The following is a 22,672-nucleotide window of genomic DNA, read 5'->3' on the forward strand; positions in this document are numbered from 1 at the left end:
TAAAAGCCAAAAAGAGGGAATGGTCCCTGCAGACGTTGTGGAGGAGCTGTACCAGTTCCTGGTGCAGGGACAGCAGGAGCTGTCAGTGTGCAGCGATGTGGCAGCCATGGACCAGTTTGAGCGTTCCCTTCGGGGGCCGGTATGGACACTGGGTGCCCAGGGAGATAAGGGCGAACGGTGTGAACTGGGGGCTAAGGACGTTGCATGGAAACCCCAAAAAGGGGTGGTTGCCCAAAAGGGGGCGGAGTCCCAGAACGAGGTGGTTGCCCAAAAGGGGGCGGAGTCCCAAAAAGGGGTGGTTGCCCAAAAGGGGGCGGAGTCCCAAAAAGGGGTGGTTGCCCAAAAGGGGGCGGAGTCCCAGAACGAGGTGGTTGCCCAAAAGGGGGCGGAGTCCCAAAAAGGGGTGGTTGCCCAAAAGGGGGCGGAGTCCCAAAAAGGGGTGGTTGCCCAAAAGGGGGCGGAGTCCCAAAAAGGGGTGGTTGCCCAAAAGGGGGCGGAGTCCCAAAAAGGGGTGGTTTCCCAAAAGGGGGCGGAGTCCCGGAACGGGGTAGTTTCCCAAAAGGGGGCGGAGTCCCGGAACGGGGTAGTTACCCAACAGGGGGCGGAGCCTCAGAAAGCGATGGTGACCCACATGGGGGTGGAGCATTTACAAGCCAAACAGGTAGACTATAGCAAGGGGCAATGGGGTTCGCCTTACATATGTCCTACCTGCGGTATAGGCTATCCATCCAGTATGAGGCCACAGAAGTGCTCCGTGGACTTGAATGGGCTACGTGTGTCTGGTCTGTTAGACCCGGGGAGCCGGTTGACCTTAGTTAGACCCATGCCTGATCTCCATGTGATGGTGGGTAGGACGATAGAAGGAAGTTGTGTGCATGGGACCACTAAAGTATATCCTCTGGCCAGGGTGATGATTCAAACGGCCAAACGTTTGGGACGCCCTGATGTGGGTGTAGCGCCAGATCTGTTATATCCAGTTATCATAGGACGGGACTTTGAGCTCTTTCAGGATTTATGGAAGACAGAGGCCGGGACCGATTGCAATGGAATGAGTCGGCCCTCGCCTAAGAAAGCCTCTTTTCCGTATGAGGTTATACAGATTCCCTGTGGGATATTGGGGTGCAATGAGGAGATGGTACCTCCACATAAGGACTGTCAAGAGTTAGGGGTGACCATGACGTCTCCAAAAGGAAGTGACAGTGTGACCACTACAGTTATAGTAGCTCCAGAAAAGGGGGCCGACATCTGGTTAAGTGGGGACGTGTTAGTCCAGGACACCAGGGGGAGTGACGATGACTCCAGTAAAGACACTGACTCCAGAAAGGTGACAAGCAAGTACAGTGAGGTACAGAAGTGTGAGAAGGGGAAAACTTCCTCCCGACGCCGAAGACGTAATAAGCGCCGAGAGGTGGCACAGTGTATGTCGCCTGAGGGTGCAGAGAAAGTGAAATACCTGGGTAATGAAAACACGTTGCCAGTAGCAACTGCTACGGTAGAGTCTGACAGTGATATCCTACAAAAGAAAGAGGAATCAAAGACTGAACTGACACATTGTCACGACAAAAATCAGCAGGGTGAAATTGCAGGGAAGGAACCGACCAAAGAAGTAATGGCGGTGTCTCCTATAATTTCCATGCATGAAGCTGGAGGTCTGTTGGATGATAGCGCTGTACGAGATGACATCCTACAGAATAATATAGGAGAAGGAATCCAGGGCAGTGTTGGTGGAGTACAAATCCACAAAGGTCATGGTGAGCAGACCGGTAAGCTACCCAGTGGTGAAGTGATGAATGTTGAAAATGGGGCCAAGGTTCTAAGAAGAACAGAGTGCCGTGCTGAAGGGCGTAACACCCTGGTAGAAGGCGATGCTGTAAACTCCCAAGAGAAGGCAGAGGGTGACACTGCAGAGACCCAAGTGGAAGTTGGAGGGAATGCAGTGAAGTCCCAAGACACAGCAGGTGCTGTAAAAGCGGAAAGAGCCTCTGAGGAAGAGGTGAAGTCTGGACGTGAGGTCTCATCAGAAGCTGAGAGCCTGACTGACTCAGTGGGTAAGACCAAGATCGCAGACAAGAAGATTGGCTCAGCTAAGAGCCTGAAACCCGAAGGCTCTGAGGCCGGGGCGGAACCCGAGGCGTGTGTAACTCAACAGGTGAAACCTTTGGCGGAGAATATGGAGGAAGGCAAGAGACCTGAGAAACAGTCTAGTGTCCTTGACACTGAAGGAAGCAGACCAGTCTTCAAGTACCGGATAGACGTGCCGGAAGACTTAAGAGAAGCCTGTGCCAGTGAGAAGGTGCATGAGAGATTCCAGAAGGCAGTAGGGGCCTGTAAAGTGTACTTTGCCGCAGAGACTAATCAGTTGGTGGTGTGCTCTTTCAGTGATGCCACAAAGAAGCGAGTGGCAATCCTGAGTGACATGCACCTACGGTGTCTTCGTACGAAGTGGCTCATCACTGCAAAGAAGGATGAAGACACCAGACGCTTGGCGCAGCTGACCGCAGGCTTTCAAGAAGTGGTGGTTGTGAAGAAAGCATTAATTGGACTGGCATTGAGAGCACTAAGAAATAATATTAAGCAAGCCAGGAAGGTTCCAGGTGTCACAGCTGTGCATTTAGATAAAGACAGTGGAACATTTCGTATCTATGGGACAACTGCAGAAGCGGTGAAGACAGCTCGCCGGTTATTGGAGTTTGTGGAAGAGATCATTCAAGTGCCCAAAGAGATGGTTATGAGGCTTATTGGACGACATGGAAGAGCCATGCAGGAGATGGTTGATAAGACCGGTGTGACGACATTAAGAATTGATATTCATAACGAAGCCAGGAGGCCCTGTGAAGTCGGTATGGTTCCATGTACCATTGTGGGCACAACTGGATGTGTTGAAGATCTACGAGCCCTCCTAGAATACCGTTTGGGATACCTGGAAGAGTTAAAACAATTGAATCGAGAAAGACAGAAGATTGCAAACCAACTTCGCCAAGTTGGTGTAGTTTGGCGACCATATAGGGGCTATGGCCCCGAAGAGAAAGGTGGCCCGCTCGATGAACGTGTTGCTTCAGAGGGCAAAAGCAAGTCCAATGGTAAAAGGAGCCAGGGTCATAGAGGACCCAGGTATTCATCGGGCTATAGCACAGACTCTGAACGGTCTCAGTCCTGTGAGACACAATCCAAAGGACTGAATGAAAGTAGCGATGGGTCGTTAGCCAATGTCGTTGACAAGAGAGTGCACAATCCGAGAAACAGACGACGATGCCCGGGTAGAAGAGCCCACGATAGATTTATACACAGACCCTGCGGAGGGCCTGGATATGGCGCCTCTTCTGGCAGTTCACCGCTGAGGCCCCTCGATAGTGACCCCTCTAGTGGTCGGGATAGCTCAGGGTTAGACAGAACGGTAGTATCGACTGGGAGAGAGACTCTCTCCTACACTGACCGTGGGTGGCAGCCTTGGAGAGCTGGGACTGACCAGGGGGCGTATGAGAGAGTTCGCTGGGGAGGGTCCGGTGACTGTGACGGACGGTACGTCAATGGCTGTAGTCCGGGGCGGACGGAGCGGGTGCTCTTGTCCGCTATGTCAAGGTGCCAAAACCCTCCGGCTTTGGGCAGAGGGGGAGGATATGTGATATAATCACTGGTACTATGCTGAGAGGGTTAAGGTGTGTTACCTGGGCCGGCTCTGTTGTGGACAGCTAATGAGATAGGTGGGACGGCTGTTCACCATATCTCCACCTCGGGGTGTGGTCCCAGGAATGAAAGTCAGGCCTCTGGACACACTCAGGGCCCTGCACTGAAGTTCCTGTGCTGGAGGAAGTAGCTGGGTGTATTGATGGGTGGAGGTAAGGAAACAGCATCTGAGAAGGCTCTGCAGCGACTTGTGGACTGAACATAACCTGAAGGGCTGAGGTTTGGGAATGTACCTGTTTTCCTGCCTGTACATGCCATGTGATGTCCGTACCAGCGCGGTGCTTTATGAAGTGGAATAAAGCAGGCTGTGATCTTAAGAAACTGTGCCTCCTATGTCTACCTGAAGCCCTCATGCTGAGCGAGTAACCCCCTATGTTGCAAGGTGCAACGTCACAATATATATATATATATATATATATATATATATATATATACATATATATATATATATAATGAAGAAAAAAAATCATATGTGGGAAACAATATGATTAAATAATAAAACGTAAATCTGATCTATAATTGAGTCCAAAAGGGTATCTCGTATCGAGTTTAAGAATCCATTGTACTTCGGCATGTAATAGGGTTGTAAACCAGTCTCCACCTCTAGGGGGTCTGGGAATATGCTCGATACTTTTTATTGTTAAAGAAGAAAAGTTTGCTCTGTGCAGTTCCAAAAAATTCTTGGAAAGTCCTGATAGAGATCGTTTTTTGCCCATATCACGGGTAGCTGTATTCAAAGCTGATGAAGCTGATCTTATATGTTCAGAAATCCTGGTCCTGGGAGTCCTCGACGTACATCCGATATAATCTTTGTTACAGATCGTGCAGGATGCCTTATATATCACATGAGATGAGGAACAGTTCATAAAGGATTTAATATTGATAATATCATTGAAAGAGCGAATATTCAGCATAAATTTGCAAAGGCCACATCGCTGCAGACCACATTTATAAGAACCAGTGGTGCTTAACCAGGTTTTTTTTAGGTTTTTTGGTGCTGTACATACTAGGTGAGATAAGATTGCCAATCGTTTGTTCCTTTCTGGCAACTATATTTATCCCTTGTGAGAGTATGGAATCTAAGTCTTTGTCTTGCTGTAAAAGAGGGAGAAATTGAAGAATGATTTTCTTGATTTGAAAAAAGTCATCACTAAATGGTGTTGAAAAGGTGATGCGATTTTCCTGCTTTCTATTATTATGGCGATCCATCAATAAGTCATTGTGGGATCTATTGGCTGTGATAGATAGGGCTCTGTTGAGAGTTTGATTTGTATAGCCCCTCTTTTTTAGCCTTTGTTTAATATGTGTAGCTTCAATGGAAAAAGAAGTGTCAAATGAGCAGAGTCTTTTAGCTCTAAGGACCTCACCAATGGGTAAATTCTGCAAGGTATGCGGCATATGGCAGCTATTGGCATGGAGTGTGGTGTTACCACTCACCGGTTTTCTGTATAGAGTAGTATCGATAACTCCAGTGATAGAGTTGCCAAGTAGTTGGACATCCAAAAAGGGAGCATGGTGTGTATGGAGGTTTACCGTAAAACGTAGATTTAGATGGTTATTGTTGAGATAGGAACTCAGTGAAGTAATGAAGTCTTGCGGTATATTATTTTAATCATTTTCACATATCATCAACTGATCATCTATATAACGGGCATACCAACGAATTTTTGACAGAAAAGGATTCCGTTCAGTATGCATATATTGTTCCTCCCAATACGCCATGTAAAGGTTTGCCAATGCACATGAGAAACTCGCCCCCATCGGACATCCAGTAGTCTGAAGATAGAAAACTTCATTGAATTGGAAGAAATTGTGTTTGAGGAGAAAACCTGTAAACATAAGGATAAATTCCTTTTGAATATCTTCCAAGGAGCTATATTTTTCTAAATGATAGAATAAAGCCTGCAAAGCTTGATCATGGGGGATGCATGGATATAAAGAAATAACATCGCTGGTGCTCCGTCCATGTCATTTCCCTGAGGTTCTGCAGCAGATTTTTTGTATCCTTAATATACCCTATAGTACGTCTCATAAGGGGTTGAAGGATATTATCCAGCCACTTAGATGGGGGGCTGGTTAGTGAGCCAGTACTAGCCACAATAGGTCTTAGGGGAGGTGGAAAGATGCCCTTGTGTACTTTAGGGAGACCATGTAGAATGGGGCATCTTGGGGTTTCAACCATCATGTATTCATATATTCTTTTGTTAATGATACCCCATTCTAAACCTTGTTGGAGTATAGTTTGTAATTTAATAGAAAAAGGTGCAGTAGAGTCGTTGTCTAGCCGTCTGTAGGTGGATTGGTCATTTAACATTGATATAATTTCTCTTTCATATAAGGTGTTATCGAGAACAACGACTGATCCACCTTTATCTGCTGGTCGGATACATATGAAATCATTCCGTTTTAGATTTTTGAGAGCCTGTCTCTGACGTGGGGATAAATTATCACAGATGTAAGATTTGAGAGAAAGAACTTTACGGATCTTAGACTCCATGAGGTCCTGGTATGCATCCATAGTGGGCGATCTAGAGGCTATGGGATAGAAATGTGGATTTTTTGTTTTTAGGGGAGGAATTTTAGAGACAGTTTTATGCGATTCACTCAATTCTTGTAGGGTTGCTATGGAGACTTTTTCTTTCAAATCTACGTATAAAGGGACTGGAATGATGTTTTCTTTCTGATGGATGGGTGTATGTTCTGCTTGTTCTTCCTGTGTCACATGAGAAAAATGTTTTTTTACTGTGAGGTTTCTGATGAATTTGTTAACATCCTTCATTGTCTGAAATAGATTTGCTCTATTGTTTGGTGCAAAATTAAGTCCTTTTTTAAGGATGTTTATCTGGTCAGTATTCAAAAGGCAGCGGAAAGATTTAGGACAGAAAATTCCAGAAAGTCTGGTTCCGTTAATTCATCCAATATTTGTGCTTCTTGGAGCGCAGAAGGTATCATTCTCCTGTGTTGCTTGTGTTTCCTTCCACCCCTGCGCAGTTTGCGTTTTTTGGAAAATTCCGCTGGTGTCTGGGAGTTTGTATACCCCTGTTGAATTCACCTGAGCTCACACTACCTTCGGTGGAATCAAGGTCAGTGGAGGAAAAATAGACAGATCTATCATTGTGGGATTGCTGCCCCTGTTTTTTTAAGATGGATCTGGTTCTTCTGGCTGTATGCCATGTGTAAACTTGATTTGATTCATAATCTTTGATGTCACGTCTATATTTATTTTTAGAGATGAGCGAACCGGTCCCGGTTCGGCTCGAGGTCGGTTCGCCGAACGGAGCTCCCGTTCGAGTTCGGCTCGTCGAACGTTCGACGAACCGAACTCGAACTGCATAGGAAACAATGGCAGGCAATCACAAACACAGAAAAACACCTAGAAAACACCCTCAAAGGTGTCCAAAAGGTGACAAACAACTCACAACACAACACAAACACATGGGAAAGTGACAAGGACATATACTCATGCGAAAACAAAACAGCTGGACAAGGAAATAGAGGAGGACACCCAGATATAGGCATGGCACACCCTTCTAAAATCATGTAAAACACCGCAAGGTGACTCCAAGCGTAGTCTCCCTTTTTTTCCAAAAATTGGGCCCCACACACACCCACCCCTTCAGTGGCAGCAGTTGTGCCCCAGTTGTACAATTCACAGCTAGATTTGCATCAAGCACATTCAAAAATACGCCATAATTAACCATCCCCAGGATGACTCTGGAGTAGGTAGATAAAGTCTTTGCTGAACCATGACTTGTTCATCTTGGCTCTTTTTAAAAACAATGTAAGCAAGGGTTACTCCAAGCGGAGTCTCCCTTTTTTCCAAAAATTGGGCCCCACACACACCCACCCCTTCAGTGGCAGCAGTTGTGCCCCAGTTGTACAATTCACAGCTAGATTTGCATCAAGCACATTCAAAAATACGCCATTCTTATCCGTCCCCAGGATGACACCCGGGGTAGGTAGCAAAGTCTTTCCTGATCCCAGCTCTGTTCATCTTGGCTTCTTTTAAAAACACAGCAAGCAAGGGTTACTCCAAGCGGAGTCTCCCTTTTTTCCAAAAATTGGGCCCCACACACACCCACCCCTTCAGTGGCAGCAGTTGTGCCCCAGTTGTACAATTCACAGCTAGATTTGCATCAAGCACATTCAAAAATACGCCATTCTTATCCGTCACCAGGATGACACCGGGGTAGGTAGCAAAGTCTTTCCTGATCCCAGCTCTGTTCATCTTGGCTTCTTTTAAAAACACAGCAAGCAAGGGTTACTACAAGCGGAGTCTCCCTTTTTTCCAAAAATTGGGCCCCACACACACCCACCCCTTCAGTGGCAGCAGTTGTGCCCCAGTTGTACAATTCACAGCTAGATTTGCATCAAGCACATTCAAAAATACGCCATAATTAACCGTCCCCAGGATGACACCAGGGTAGGTAGCAAAGTCTTTCCTGATCCCAGCTCTGTTCATCTTGGCTTCTTTTAAAAACACAGCAAGCAAGGGTTACTCCAAGCGGAGTCTCCCTTTTTTCCAAAAATTGGGCCCCACACACACCCACCCCTTCAGTGGCAGCAGTTGTGCCCCAGTTGTACAATTCACAGCTAGATTTGCATCAAGCACATTCAAAAATACGCCATTCTTATCCGTCCCCAGGATGACACCCGGGGTAGGTAGCAAAGTCTTTCCTGATCCCAGCTCTGTTCATCTTGGCTTCTTTTAAAAACACAGCAAGCAAGGGTTACTCCAAGCGGAGTCTCCCTTTTTTCCAAAAATTGGGCCCCACACACACCCACCCCTTCAGTGGCAGCAGTTGTGCCCCAGTTGTACAATTCACAGCTAGATTTGCATCAAGCACATTCAAAAATACGCCATTCTTATCCGTCCCCAGGATGACACCCGGGGTAGGTAGCAAAGTCTTTCCTGATCCCAGCTCTGTTCATCTTGGCTTCTTTTAGAAACACATCAAGCAAGGGTTACTTCAAGCGGAGTCTCCCTTTTTTCCAAAAATTGGGCCCCACACACACCCACCCCTTCAGTGGCAGCAGTTGTGCCCCAGTTGTACAATTCACAGCTAGATTTGCATCAAGCACATTCAAAAATACGCCATTCTTATCCGTCCCCAGGATGACACCCGGGGTAGGTAGCAAAGTCTTTCCTGATCCCAGCTCTGTTCATCTTGGCTTCTTTTAATAACACATCAAGCAAGGGTTACTTCAAGCGGAGTCTCCCTTTTTTCCAAAAATTGGGCCCCACACACACCCACCCCTTCAGTGGCAGCAGTTGTGCCCTAGTTGCAAACAGGATGTTTTGATTTGCATCAAGCACATTCCAAATCCACAAGCATTTACTCTCCCCAGGATGACACAGGGGTAGTAAATTCCTTCTGGATCCATGACTTGTTCATTTTGATGAACGTCAGTCTGTCCACATTGTCACTGGACAGACGCGTGCGCTTATCTGTCAGCACACACCCAGCAGCACTGAAGACACGTTCAGAGACAACGCTGGCAGCTGGACACGACAAAATCTCCAAGGCGTAACTGGAGAGCTCTGGCCATTTTTCTAGATTTGAAGCCCAAAAGGAGCAAGGCTCCATTTGCAAAGTCATGGCATCGATGTTCATTTGGAGATATTCCTGTATCATCCTCTCCAGCCGTTGACTATGTGTCAGACTTGTTGTCTCTGGTGGCCTTGCAAAAGAGGGTCTAAAAAAATTATGAAAAGATTCCATAAAATTGCTGTTACCAGCACCAGATACGGTCCTACTGGTACGGGTAGACTGTTGAAGATGACGAGACCGTCCCATGTTTGGCAAGTTACAACTGGGAGAATCACTCCCTGCACCTGCACGGTTGTTTGGTGGAAAAGCCGAGCTAAGATCGAGTAACAGCTTCTGCTGATACTCCTGCATACGTGCGTCCCTTTCTATGGCTGGAATTATGTCACAAAATTTGGACTTGTACCGCGGATCTAATAGTGTGGCAAGCCAGTAGTCATCATCACTTCTAATTTTGACAATACGAGGGTCATGTTGGAGGTAGTGCAACAAGAAGGCATTCATGTGTCTTGCGCAGCCATGTGGACCAAGTCCACGCTGTGTTTGTGGCATAGAGGTGCTAACCGTTCTTTCTTCCTCTGACATCTCCCCCCAACCTCTTTCAACTGAAATTTGACCAAGGTCTCCCTCATCCGCTGAGTCTTCCATGTCCATGGACAGTTCGTCCTCCATTTCCTCATGTTCTCCTGCACCTTCCTCAACATCTCGCCTGCTACCATGCGCCCTTGTTGATCCCTGTCCCCCATGGTCCCATGCCTGCCGCCTTGGTGATGATGAACGTCTGGACCTTGGTGATGTTGTTGTGTCTTGCGCATATGAATCCTCCTGTAGTTCATCCCCTTCCTGTTGTCCCACCCCCTGACTTCGAATAGTGTTTAGCGTGTGCTCCAGCATGTAAATGACTGGAATCGTCATGCTGATAATGGCATTGTCAGCGCTAAACATATTCGTCGCCATGTCGAAACTGTGCAGAAGGGTGCATAGGTCCTTGATCTGAGACCACTCCATCAGGGTGATCTGCCCCACCTCTGCATCTCGTTGGCCCAGGCTATACGTCATGACGTATTGCACCAGGGCTCGGTGGTGCTGCCACAGTCGCTGTAACATGTGGAGAGTTGAATTCCAGCGTGTCGCCACATCGCATTTCAGGCGATGAACCGGCAGGCCGAAAGACTTCTGGAGCGATGCAAGTCGCTCAGCTGCGGCGCTTGAACGGCAGAAGTGAGCAGACAGTTTTCGTGCCCTGTTCAGAAGGCCATCTAGGCCGGGATAGTGTGTTAAAAATTGCTGGACGACAAGGTTCAACACGTGAGCCATACAAGGTACGTGTGTCACCTTGCCCAGGCGAAGGGCCGCACCCAGGTTTGCAGCATTGTCGCACACAGCCTTACCAGGCTGCAGGTTGAGTGGAGACAACCATTTATTAAACTCGGACCGCAGAGCTGACCACAACTCCTCAGCTATGTGACTCTTATTCCCAAGACATGTCAAGCTAAAGACCGCCTGATGCCATTGCGCTCTGCTGCCAGCATACTAATGAGGGGTGCGTGATTCCTTTTGCGCTGTGAGAACGCTGGTGGCCTGACCAGGCAGGCTTGGGGCGGAGGTGGAGGACCCAGATGAGGTGGAGGATGCAGAAGCAGTGGCGGAACTTGGACAGACAGAGGATTGACACACAAGTCGTGGGGACGGCAAGACTTGTGCAGCAGACCCTTCACCATCTATCACCATAGTTACCCAGTGCCCAGTCAGCGACATGTAACGTCCCTGTCCATGCTTACTGGTCCAAGTATCGGTGGTGAAATGCACCCGTTCACACACAGAGTTTCTCAAGGAAGCGGTGATGTTGTGTGCGACATGCTGGTGTAGCGCGGGCACACCTTTCTTAGAGAAGTAGTGGCGACTAGGCATCTGGTACTGGGGCACAGCAACAGACATAAGGTCTCTAAAATCCTGTGTGTCCACTAGGCGGAAAGGCAGCATTTCGGTAGCCAACAGCTTACAGAGGGATAGAGTCAACCTCTTAGCTTTGTCATGGGTCGCAGGAAGTGGCCTTTTATTTGACCACATCTGAGGGACAGAGATCTGGCTGCTGTGTGTAGACGGTGTTGAGTAGGGTGCCCCTGGAAAAATGCAGGTTTGTGAGGAAAGTGCTGGCGGAGACATGATGTTGCCTTCATCCAACGTTGGTGCTATCGATGTCTGAGAGAGCTGTACACACTCACTTGTTTCCCCTTCCAAAGCAACTGACGACCTACCAAGCAAACTGCCTGTTGCGGTTACAGTGGTGGAAGTTGTGGGTGGAAAAACAGGTGTGACAGCTGTCCCCACAGTCCTAGAAGATGACGAGCGCGCGGATGCACTGGAAGGGGCAGGCGGTGGATGGTTCGCTCCGCTAGGCCGCATTGCAGCACGGTGAGCTTCCCACTGGGCCATATGATATTTATTCATGTGACGATTCATGGAAGAAGTTGTCAAACTGCTGAGGTTTTGACCTCTACTAAGAGAACCATGACAAATTTTACAGATCACATAATTTGGGCGATCTTTTTCTATGTCAAAAAAGGACCAGGCTAGGCAAGGCTTAGAGGCCATGCGACCTGTTGATCCACCCCGAATAATGCTCAGAGGCAGAGTGGTGGCTGAGGATGCAGTTGTAGACGTGCTACCAGTACTCCGACTCTGTCCAGGAAGGCGCAAGGTAACTTCGTCATCAGTTGCATCCTCCTCCACCACCTCTGTTGACCTCCTCGAGTGCGTGACTGTGGGTTGACAGTAGGTGGGATCTAGAACTTCATCATCAATTGTTGTGTTTGCACTCCCCTCCCCCTCAGACCGAGCCTCTTCTTGCCCTGACCGAATATTTAAGTTGTCATCCCAATCGGGTAGGTGCGTCTCATCTTGATCAGTATGTTCCTCATTGTCTATAACCACAGGTGTTACAGTTTGTGACAAAGGGTCAACATTATGCTCAGAAACTTGGTCCTCACGGCCTGAATCAGAGTCACAAAGGTTCTGGGTATCACTGCAGACCATTTCCTGTTCTGTACTCACTGTAGGTTGGGAGCAGACCTCTGATTCCCAGGCTATAGTGTGACTGAACAGCTCTGCAGACTCAGCCATCTCAGTTCCACCATACTGTGCAGGGCTGATGGAGACTTCAGAGCTGGGAGAAAGCAAGTTTGATTGGGATGACAACTCAGAGGACTGGTGTTTTTTGGATGCGGTACTTGAAGTGGCTGAGAGGGCACTTGTTGGACCACTTGAGATCCATTCAAGCATTTTCCTTTTTTGGCCATCATCTACCTTTGTTCCTGTTGTTCGTGTCCGTAAAAAAGGGAGCACATCGGATTGTCCACGGTAAGTAGTAGACATCTTACTTTTGCTGGTAGATGGTCTATCTTCAGCAGATGATAATGGAGCTTTGCCACCTTCCCCACGGACAAAACCTTTTTTGCCTTTTCCACCACGCCTCTTCCCCTTAACACCAGCATCTGTCATTTTGCCACTCATGTTGATTGCGACAAGATTGTGCACTGAAAATGTGGTAGTAAAAATTGAGAGGTGGTGTAGATTTCAGTGGTGGTCTAGCTTTATTAACAGCAGAATAATAAAGAATAAATATCCCTGACAATGCAACTACGGCCCTTAAACTTGCAGCAAAAATTGCTAGTATAATGGCTTAGTTATAATGAGTTGGAGTGTGCAATGCAGGCAGAGGTGCTGCAAATGTCTTTGCACTAGTGTGACTAGACAAAAGTCCAATAGCCACGTTTAGGATGCCACTAGGTACACAGAGTGTTTGCTAGTATAATGGCTTAGTTATAATGAGTTGGAGTGTGCAATGCAGGTAGAGGTGCTGCAAATGTCTTTGCACTAGTGGGACTATAGCAAAGTCCAATAGCCACGTTTAGCATGCCACTAGGTACACTGAGTGTTTGCTAGTATAATGGCTTAGTTATAATGAGTTGGAGTGTGCAATGCAGGCAGAGGTGCTGCAAATGTCTTTGCACTAGTGTGACTAGACAAAAGTCCAATAGCCACGTTTAGGATGCCACTAGGTACACTGAGTGTTTGCTAGCATAATGGCTTAGTTATAATGAGTTGGAGTGTGCAATGCAGGCAGAGGTGCTGCAAATGTCTTTGCACTAGTGTGACTAGACAAAAGTCCAATAGCCACGTTTAGGATGCCACTAGGTACACAGAGTGTTTGCTAGTATAATGGCTTAGTTATAATGAGTTGGAGTGTGCAATTCAGGCAGAGGTGCTGCAAATGTCTTTCACTAGTGTGACTAGACAAAAGTCCAATAGCCACGTTTAGGATGCCACTAGGTACACAGAGTGTTTGCTAGTATAATGGCTTAGTTACAATGAGTTGGAGTGTGCAATGCAGGTAGAGGTGCTGCAAATGTCTTTGCACTAGTGGGACTATAGCAAAGTCCAATAGCCACGTTTAGGATGCCACTAGGTACACTGAGTGTTTGCTAGTATAATGGCTTAGTTATAATGAGTTGGAGTGTGCAATGCAGGCAGAGGTGCTGCAAATGTCTTTGCACTAGTGTGACTAGACAAAAGTCCAATAGCCACGTTTAGGATGCCACTAGGTACACAGAGTGTTTGCTAGTATAATGGCTTAGTTATAATGAGTTGGAGTGTGCAATGCAGGTAGAGGTGCTGCAAATGTCTTTGCACTAGTGTGACTAGACAAAAGTCCAATAGCCACGTTTAGGATGCCACTAGGTACACTGAGTGTTTGCTAGTATAATGGCTTAGTTATAATGAGTTGGAGTGTGCAATGCAGGCAGAGGTGCTGCAAATGTCTTTGCACTAGTGTGACTAGACAAAAGTCCAATAGCCACGTTTAGGATGCCACTAGGTACACTGAGTGTTTGCTAGTATAATGGCTTAGTTATAATGAGTTGGAGTGTGCAATTCAGGCAGAGGTGCTGCAAATGTCTCTGCACTAGTGGGACTATAGCAAAGTCCAATAGCCACGTTTAGGATGCCACTAGGTACACAGAGTGTTTGCTAGTATAATGGCTTAGTTATAATGAGTTGGAGTGTGCAATGCAGGTAGAGGTGCTGCAAATGTCTTTGCACTAGTGGGACTATAGCAAAGTCCAATAGCCACGTTTAGGATGCCACTAGGTACACTGAGTGTTTGCTAGTATAATGGCTTAGTTATAATGAGTTGGAGTGTGCAATGCAGGCAGAGGTGCTGCAAATGTCTTTGCACTAGTGTGACTAGACAAAAGTCCAATAGCCACGTTTAGGATGCCACTAGGTACACAGAGTGTTTGCTAGTATAATGGCTTAGTTATAATGAGTTGGAGTGTGCAATGCAGGTAGAGGTGCTGCAAATGTCTTTGCACTAGTGGGACTATAGCAAAGTCCAATAGCCACGTTTAGGATGCCACTAGGTACACTGAGTGTTTGCTAGTATAATGGCTTAGTTATAATGAGTTGGAGTGTGCAATGCAGGTAGAGGTGCTGCAAATGTCTTTGCACTAGTGGGACTATAGCAAAGTCCAATAGCCACGTTTAGGATGCCACTAGGTACACTGAGTGTTTGCTAGTATAATGGCTTAGTTATAATGAGTTGGAGTGTGCAATGCAGGCAGAGGTGCTGCAAATGTCTTTGCACTAGTGTGACTAGACAAAAGTCCAATAGCCACGTTTAGGATGCCACTAGGTACACAGAGTGTTTGCTAGTATAATGGCTTAGTTATAATGAGTTGGAGTGTGCAATGCAGGTAGAGGTGCTGCAAATGTCTTTGCACTAGTGGGACTATAGCAAAGTCCAATAACCACGTTTAGGATGCCACTAGGTACACTGAGTGTTTGCTAGTATAATGGCTTAGTTATAATGAGTTGGAGTGTGCAATGCAGGCAGAGGTGCTGCAAATGTCTTTGCACTAGTGTGACTAGACAAAAGTCCAATAGCCACGTTTAGGATGCCACTAGGTACACTGAGTGTTTGCTAGTATAATGGCTTAGTTATAATGAGTTGGAGTGTGCAATGCAGGCAGAGGTGCTGCAAATGTCTTTGCACTAGTGTGACTAGACAAAAGTCCAATAGCCACGTTTAGGATGCCACTAGTTACACTGAGTGTTTGCTAGAATAATGGCTTAGTTATAATGAGTTGGAGTATGCAATGCAGGCAGAGGTGCTGCAAATGTCTTTGCACTAGTGTGACTAGACAAAAGTCCAATAGCCACGTTTAGGATGCCACTAGGTACACTGAGTGTTTGCTAGTATAATGGCTTAGTTATAATGAGTTGGAGTGTGCAATGCAGGCAGAGGTGCTGCAAATGTCTCTGCACTAGTGGGACTATAGCAAAGTGCAATAGCCACGTTTAGGATGCCACTAGGTACACTGAGTGTTTGCTAGTATAATGGCTTAGTTATAATGAGTTGGAGTGTGCAATGCAGGTAGAGGTGCTGCAAATGTCTTTGCACTAGTGGGACTATAGCAAAGTCCAATAGCCACGTTTAGGATGCCACTAGGTACACTGAGTGTTTGCTAGTATAATGGCTTAGTTATAATGAGTTGGAGTGTGCAATGCAGGCAGAGGTGCTGCAAATGTCTTTGCACTAGTGTGACTAGACAAAAGTCCAATAGCCACGTTTAGGATGCCACTAGGTACACTGAGTGTTTGCTAGTATAATGGCTTAGTTATAATGAGTTGGAGTGTGCAATGCAGGTAGAGGTGCTGCAAATGTCTTTGCACTAGTGGGACTATAGCAAAGTCCAATAGCCACGTTTAGGATGCCACTAGGTACACTGAGTGTTTGCTAGTATAATGGCTTAGTTATAATGAGTTGGAGTGTGCAATGCAGGTAGAGGTGCTGCAAATGTCTTTGCACTAGTGGGACTATAGCAAAGTCCAATAGCCACGTTTAGGATGCCACTAGGTACACTGAGTGTTTGCTAGTATAATGGCTTAGTTATAATGAGTTGGAGTGTGCAATGCAGGCAGAGGTGCTGCAAATGTCTTTGCACTAGTGTGACTAGACAAAAGTCCAATAGCCACGTTTAGGATGCCACTAGGTACACAGAGTGTTTGCTAGTATAATGGCTTAGTTATAATGAGTTGGAGTGTGCAATGCAGGTAGAGGTGCTGCAAATGTCTTTGCACTAGTGGGACTATAGCAAAGTCCAATAACCACGTTTAGGATGCCACTAGGTACACTGAGTGTTTGCTAGTATAATGGCTTAGTTATAATGAGTTGGAGTGTGCAATGCAGGCAGAGGTGCTGCAAATGTCTTTGCACTAGTGGGACTATAGCAAAGTCCAATAGCCACGTTTAGGATGCCACTAGGTACACTGAGTGTTTGCTAGTATAATGGCTTAGTTATAATGAGTTGGAGTGTGCAATGCAGGTAGAGGTGCTGCAAATGTCTTTGCACTAGTGGGACTATAGCAAAGTCCAATAGCCACGTTTAGGATGCCACTAGGTACACTGAGTGTTTGCTAGTATAATGGCTTAGTTATAATGAGTTGGAGTGTGCAATGCAGGCAGAGGTGCTGCAAATGTCTTTGCACTAGTGTGACTAGACAAAAGTCCAATAGCCACGTTTAGGATGCCACTAGGTACACAGAGTGTTTGCTAGTATAATGGCTTAGTTATAATGAGTTGGAGTGTGCAATGCAGGTAGAGGTGCTGCAAATGTCTTTGCACTAGTGGGACTATAGCAAAGTCCAATAGCCACGTTTAGGATGCCACTAGGTACACTGAGTGTTTGCTAGTATAATGGCTTAGTTATAATGAGTTGGAGTGTGCAATGCAGGCAGAGGTGCTGCAAATGTCTTTGCACTAGTGGGACTATAGCAAAGTCCAATAGCCACGTTTAGGATGCCACTAGGTACACTGAGTGTTTGCTAGTATAATGGCTTAGTTATAATGAGTTGGAGTGTGCAGAGGACAGGAGGGTACAGTGCCAGGATTGTGGGGCTCTGGGTAGAGGAAAGGAAGCCTGCCTTTCTATTCCCTCCTAATAGGGAAATGCAGGGAGGAAATCCCTGACCTTTGCTACACAGACGCTGTCGCTGTTTTCAGGACCTGTCACCTATGGCTCTGACCCTGCCGGTTTGAGCCCTTAAAAGGACTGATGGAAAGTGCTATCCCTATGCTGTCCAGCGCTGTGTATGGAGCGCATACAGCAGTATCGTCGATAGGACAAAGGACGGAGCTGCGCCAGTGATGTCTGACACCAAGGACGCAGAAGAGATAATGGCGTCCGGACGGGCAGATACTCGTTTTTATAATGCAGGGACATGTGACATGGACATCCTATCACACATGCCGTTGCTTCTCTGGCTAAAAGTCCAATTAGCTGTGTGTGTGTCTGGGATTGGCTGACATGCTGGCCCGCCCCACAAGACGCGCACGCTTAGGGAAGGAAAACAAGGAAAAAAAAAAAAAAATGGCGATCGCCATTATACAAACAGCAGTGATCTGAAGGCGCTGTTCACGCACACTATACACTGAAATGTCATAATAGTGTGAGTCACAGAGTGACTTACACTATTACAGCGGAAAGCCAGCTAGGAATTAGCTGTTTTTTTGCTGCTAGAACCGTTCTTGAACGTTTCTAGAACTATCGAGCTTTTGCAAAAAGCTCGAGTTCTAGTTCCATCTAGAACAGGCCCCAAAATCACTCGAGCCTAGAACTGGAGAACCTCGAACCTCGAACCGCGCTCAACTCTATTTATTTTGCTTTAATTCCATGATATTGGATTCAATTTTGTCAATGGTGTTCTTAAATCTGGTATTCAGTTTATCAAAATCTGGTTTATCTTACGTCCTTGCTAGATAGTCATGTATATCCTTGATTTTGTGATCTAAGGATGCAAGGCGAAGTTCTTCCTCCTTGATTATTAAATCCATTAATTTTAATGAACAGGACGTTAGGATATTGTTCCATTCATCCATAAAGGTGTCATTAAATATATATATGGGAGATTTTTTTTATCCTAAGTCCTCTAGGGATCATTTTCTTTTCTACATACTTTTTGAGAGTCATGGAATCCCACCATGTTTTAAGTCTCTGTGTTGAAATTTTTTCTAAGTCCCAGAAGGTGTGTATATCGTCATTCCCTAGATCAATGGTGGAAGTCGATCCAGGGTTGGGATTGTCGGCAAAGACGGTGTCCACACGTTTCCTCCGCTCCTCATTATCCAGAAAGGTAGTAGTGTCCATGGTATAAAAAATGGTCTCAAGGTCAGATGAAAAAAAGGATATCACTATGCATTTATTTGTTATACTAGAAGGTGGCCCGATTCTACGCATCGGGTATTCTAGAATTTACGTATTGTGTAGTTAATGTATGATTTTTGTTATATATATATATATATATATATATATATATAGATGTTGTTGTGTGTAGTTACCAAGTGTTTGTGTAGGGGCTGTACATGTTCTGGGTGCTGTCTGGGTGTAGCGGGGGGTGAGAGCGGTGTTGTTTGTGTGTTGCGTTGTGTGTCGTTATTTGTGGAGCGCTGTGTGTCTGTATCGTTGTGTATGTGTGTTGCGCGGTTTGTGTGGGTGTGGGGTGTGTGTGTGTTGCGCGGTTTGTGTGTGTGTGTTTTGGGGGGAGGTATGTTTTGTGCAATGTGTGTGTTGTGCGGTATGTGCGTATATTTGTGTGTGCCGCGGTGTTTGTGTGTTGGGTGTTGTGTGTCTGCGGCGTTGTCTGTGTGTGTGGGTGTCTGTGTAGGGCGGTGTTTGTGGTTCCCAGTGTGTGTGTGGTGTGTTGTGCAGTGCGTGTGTGGCAGTGTGTGTGTGTGTGTTTTGGGGGGAGGTGTGCACCCCCCATCGTGGTCCACCCCCCATCGTGCTCCATCCCCCATGCTGCGCACCCCCCATCGTGCTCCATCCCCCATGCTGCGCACCCCCCATCGTGCTCCATCCCCACTCCCCATTGTGCTCCATCCTCCATGCTGCGCATTCCCGATCGTGCTCCATCCCCCATGCTGCGCATTCCCCATCGTGCTCCATCCCCCATGCTGCGCATTCCCCATCGTGCTCCATCCCCCATGCTGCGCACTCCCAAACGTGCTCCATCCCCCATGCTGCACACTCCCCATCGTGCTCCATCCCCCATGCTGCGCACTCCCCATCGTGCTCCATCCGCCATGCTGTGCACTCCCCATCGTGCTCCATCCCCCATGCTGCGCACCCCCCATCGTGCTCCATCCCCCATGCTGCGCACACCCCATCGTGCTCCATTCCCCATGCTGCGCACTCCCCATCGTGCTCCATCCCCCATGCTGCGCACTCCCCATCGTGCTCCATCCCCCATGCTGCGCACTCCCCATCGTGCTCCATCCCCGATGCTGCGCACTCCCAAACGTGCTCCATCACCCATGCTGCGCACCCCCTATCGTGCTCCATCCCCCATGCTGCGCACCCCCCATTGTGCTCCATCCCCCATGCTGCACACTCCCCATCGTGCTCCATCCCCCATGCTGCGCACTCCCCATCGTGCTCCATCCCCCATGCTGTGCACCCCCCATCGTGCTCCATCCCCCATGCTGTGCACCCCCCATCGTGCTCCACAGTCACACATCAGACAGTAAACACGCACACATCTGATCGCATACACTCACACACACACCCCACTTCTCCCTGTGCCCACCGGTGGGCGGTCCCAGCAGCTGTGCTGCACGCCGTGCTCCTCTGCCGACACTCACAGATCCGATCGCATACACTCACACACACACATACACTCACACACATCCGATCGCATACACTCACACACACTCACACACATCCGATCACATACACTCACACACACTCACACACTTCCGATCGCATACACACACACACTGACGATATCGCACATACGCGCTGACACACTCACAACATCCGGAGATACCACATGCTTCCGGCCATGTGATCCTCCAGCAGGTCCTGGAAGATCACTGCACAGTATCGCCGCCGAGAAGCAAGCATATCCCAGGATGTTGTGAGTGTGTGGATGCGATGTGATGTGTGTGTGAGGTGTGTGTGAGAGTGAGTGTCATCTGATGTGTGTGTGTGTGTCTGTTCTTATGTGTGTGTGAGGTGTGTGCGTTCCGCCGCTGCAGGACGTGGATGCGATCTGATGTGTGTGTGAGGTGTGTGTGTTCCGCCGCTGCAGGACGTGGATGCGATCTGATGTGAGTGTGAAAGTGTGAGTGTGCGTGTGAGTGTGCGTGTGAGTGTGAGTCTGAGTGTGAGTCTGAGTGTGAGTGTGTGAGTGAGTGTGAGTGTGCGTGTGAGTGTGCGTGTGAGTGTGCGTGTGAGTCTGAGTGTGAGTCTGAGTGTGAGTCTGAGTGTGAGTCTGAGTGTGAGTGTGTGTGTGAGTGTGTGTGTGAGTGTGTGTGTGAGTGTGCGTTTGAGTGTGCGTGTGAGTCTGAGTGTGAGTCTGAGTGTGAGTATGAGTGTGAGTGTGCGTGTGAGTCTGAGTGTGCGTGTGAGTGTGCGTGTGAGTCTGAGTGTGCGTGTGAGTCTGCGTGTGAGTCTGAGTGTGAGTCTGATTGTGAGTGTGCGTGTGAGTGTGCGTGTGAGTCTGAGTGTGCGTGTGAGTGTGCGTGTGAGTCTGAGTGTGCGTGTGAGTCTGAGTGTGAGTGTGCGTGTGAGTGTGAGTCTGAGTGTGCGTGTGAGTGTGCGTGTGAGTGTGCATGTGAGTGTGCGTGTGAGTGTGAGTGTGCGTGTGAGTCTGATTGTGAGTCTGAGTGTGAGTGAGTGCGAGTGTGAGTGAGTGTGAGTCTGAGTGTGAGTGTGAGTGTGCGTGTGAGTCTGAGTGTGAGTCTGAGTGTGAGTCTGAGTGTGCGTGTGAGTGTGAGTCTGAGTGTGCGTGTGAGTCTGAGTGTGAGTGTGCGTGTGAGTCTGAGTTTGCGTGTGAGTCTGAGTGTGAGTCTGAGTGAGCGTGAGTGTGAGTCTGAGTGTGAGTCTGAGTGTGAGTCTGAGTGTGAGTCTGAGTGTGAGTCTGAGTGTGAGTGTGCGTGTGAGTTTGCGTGTGCATGTAAGTCTGAGTGTGAGTCTGAGTGTGAGTCTGAGTGTGAGTGTGCGTGTGAGTGTGCGTGTGAGTCTGAGTGTGAGTCTGAGTGTGAGTGTGCGTGTGAGTCTGAGTGTGAGTCTGAGTGTGCGTGTGAGTGTGCGTGTGAGTGTGCGTGTGAGTCTGAGTGTGAGTCTGAGTGTGCATGTGAGTGTGCGTGTGAGTGTGCGTGTGAGTCTGAGTGTGAGTCTGAGTGTGAGTCTGAGTGTGAGTGTGCGTGTAAGTCTGAGTGTGAGTCTGAGTGTGAGTCTGAGTGTGCGTGTGAGTGTGCGTGTGAGTGTGCGTGTGAGTGTGAGTGTGCGTGTGAGTCTGATTGTGAGTCTGAGTGTGAGTGTGAGTGCGTGTGTGAGTGAGTGTGAGTCTGAGTGTGAGTGTGCGTGTGAGTCTGAGTGTGAGTCTGAGTGTGCGTGTGAGTGCGTGTGTGAGTGAGTGTGAGTCTGAGTGTGAGTCTGAGTGTGAGTCTGAGTGTGAGTCTGAGTGTGCGTGTGAGTGTGAGTCTGAGTGTGCGTGTGAGTGCGTGTGTGAGTGAGTGTGAGTCTGAGTGTGAGTCTGAGTGTGAGTCTGAGTGTGAGTCTGAGTGTGCGTGTGAGTGTGAGTCTGAGTGTGCGTGTGAGTCTGAGTGTGAGTGTGCGTGTGAGTGTGTGTGAGTCTGAGTTTGCGTGTGAGTCTGAGTGTGAGTGTGCGTGTGAGTGTGTGTGAGTCTGAGTTTGCGTGTGAGTCTGAGTGTGAGTCTAAGTGAGCGTGAGTGTGAGTCTGAGTGTGAGTCTGAGTGTGTGAGTCTGAGTGTGCGTGTGAGTTTGCGTGTGCGTGTGAGTCTGAGTGTGAGTCTGAGTGTGAGTGTGCGTGTGAGTCTGAGTGTGAGTCTGAGTGTGCGTGTGAGTCTGAGTGTGAGTCTGAGTGTGAGTCTGAGTGTGCGTGTGAGTGTGCATGTGAGTGTGCGTGTGAGTGTGCGTGTGAGTCTGATTGTGAGTCTGAGTGTGAGTGAGTGCGAGTGTGAGTGAGTGTGAGTCTGAGTGTGAGTGTGAGTGTGCGTGTGAGTCTGAGTGTGAGTCTGAGTGTGCGTGTGAGTGTGAGTCTGAGTGTGCGTGTGAGTGTGAGTCTGAGTGTGCGTGTGAGTCTGAGTGTGAGTGTGCGTGTGAGTGTGTGTGTGAGTCTGAGTTTGCGTGTGAGTCTGAGTGTGAGTCTGAGTGAGCGTGAGTGTGAGTCTGAGTGTGAGTCTGAGTGTGAGTCTGAGTGTGAGTGTGCGTGTGAGTTTGCGTGTGCATGTAAGTCTGAGTGTGAGTCTGAGTGTGAGTCTGAGTGTGAGTGTGCGTGTGAGTGTGCGTGTGAGTGTGCGTGTGAGTGTGCGTGTGAGTCTGAGTGTGAGTCTGAGTGTGAGTCTGAGTGTGAGT

Source organism: Anomaloglossus baeobatrachus, chromosome 8 (assembly GCF_048569485.1).
Source record: "Anomaloglossus baeobatrachus isolate aAnoBae1 chromosome 8, aAnoBae1.hap1, whole genome shotgun sequence".
Taxonomy (NCBI): domain Eukaryota; kingdom Metazoa; phylum Chordata; class Amphibia; order Anura; family Aromobatidae; genus Anomaloglossus; species Anomaloglossus baeobatrachus.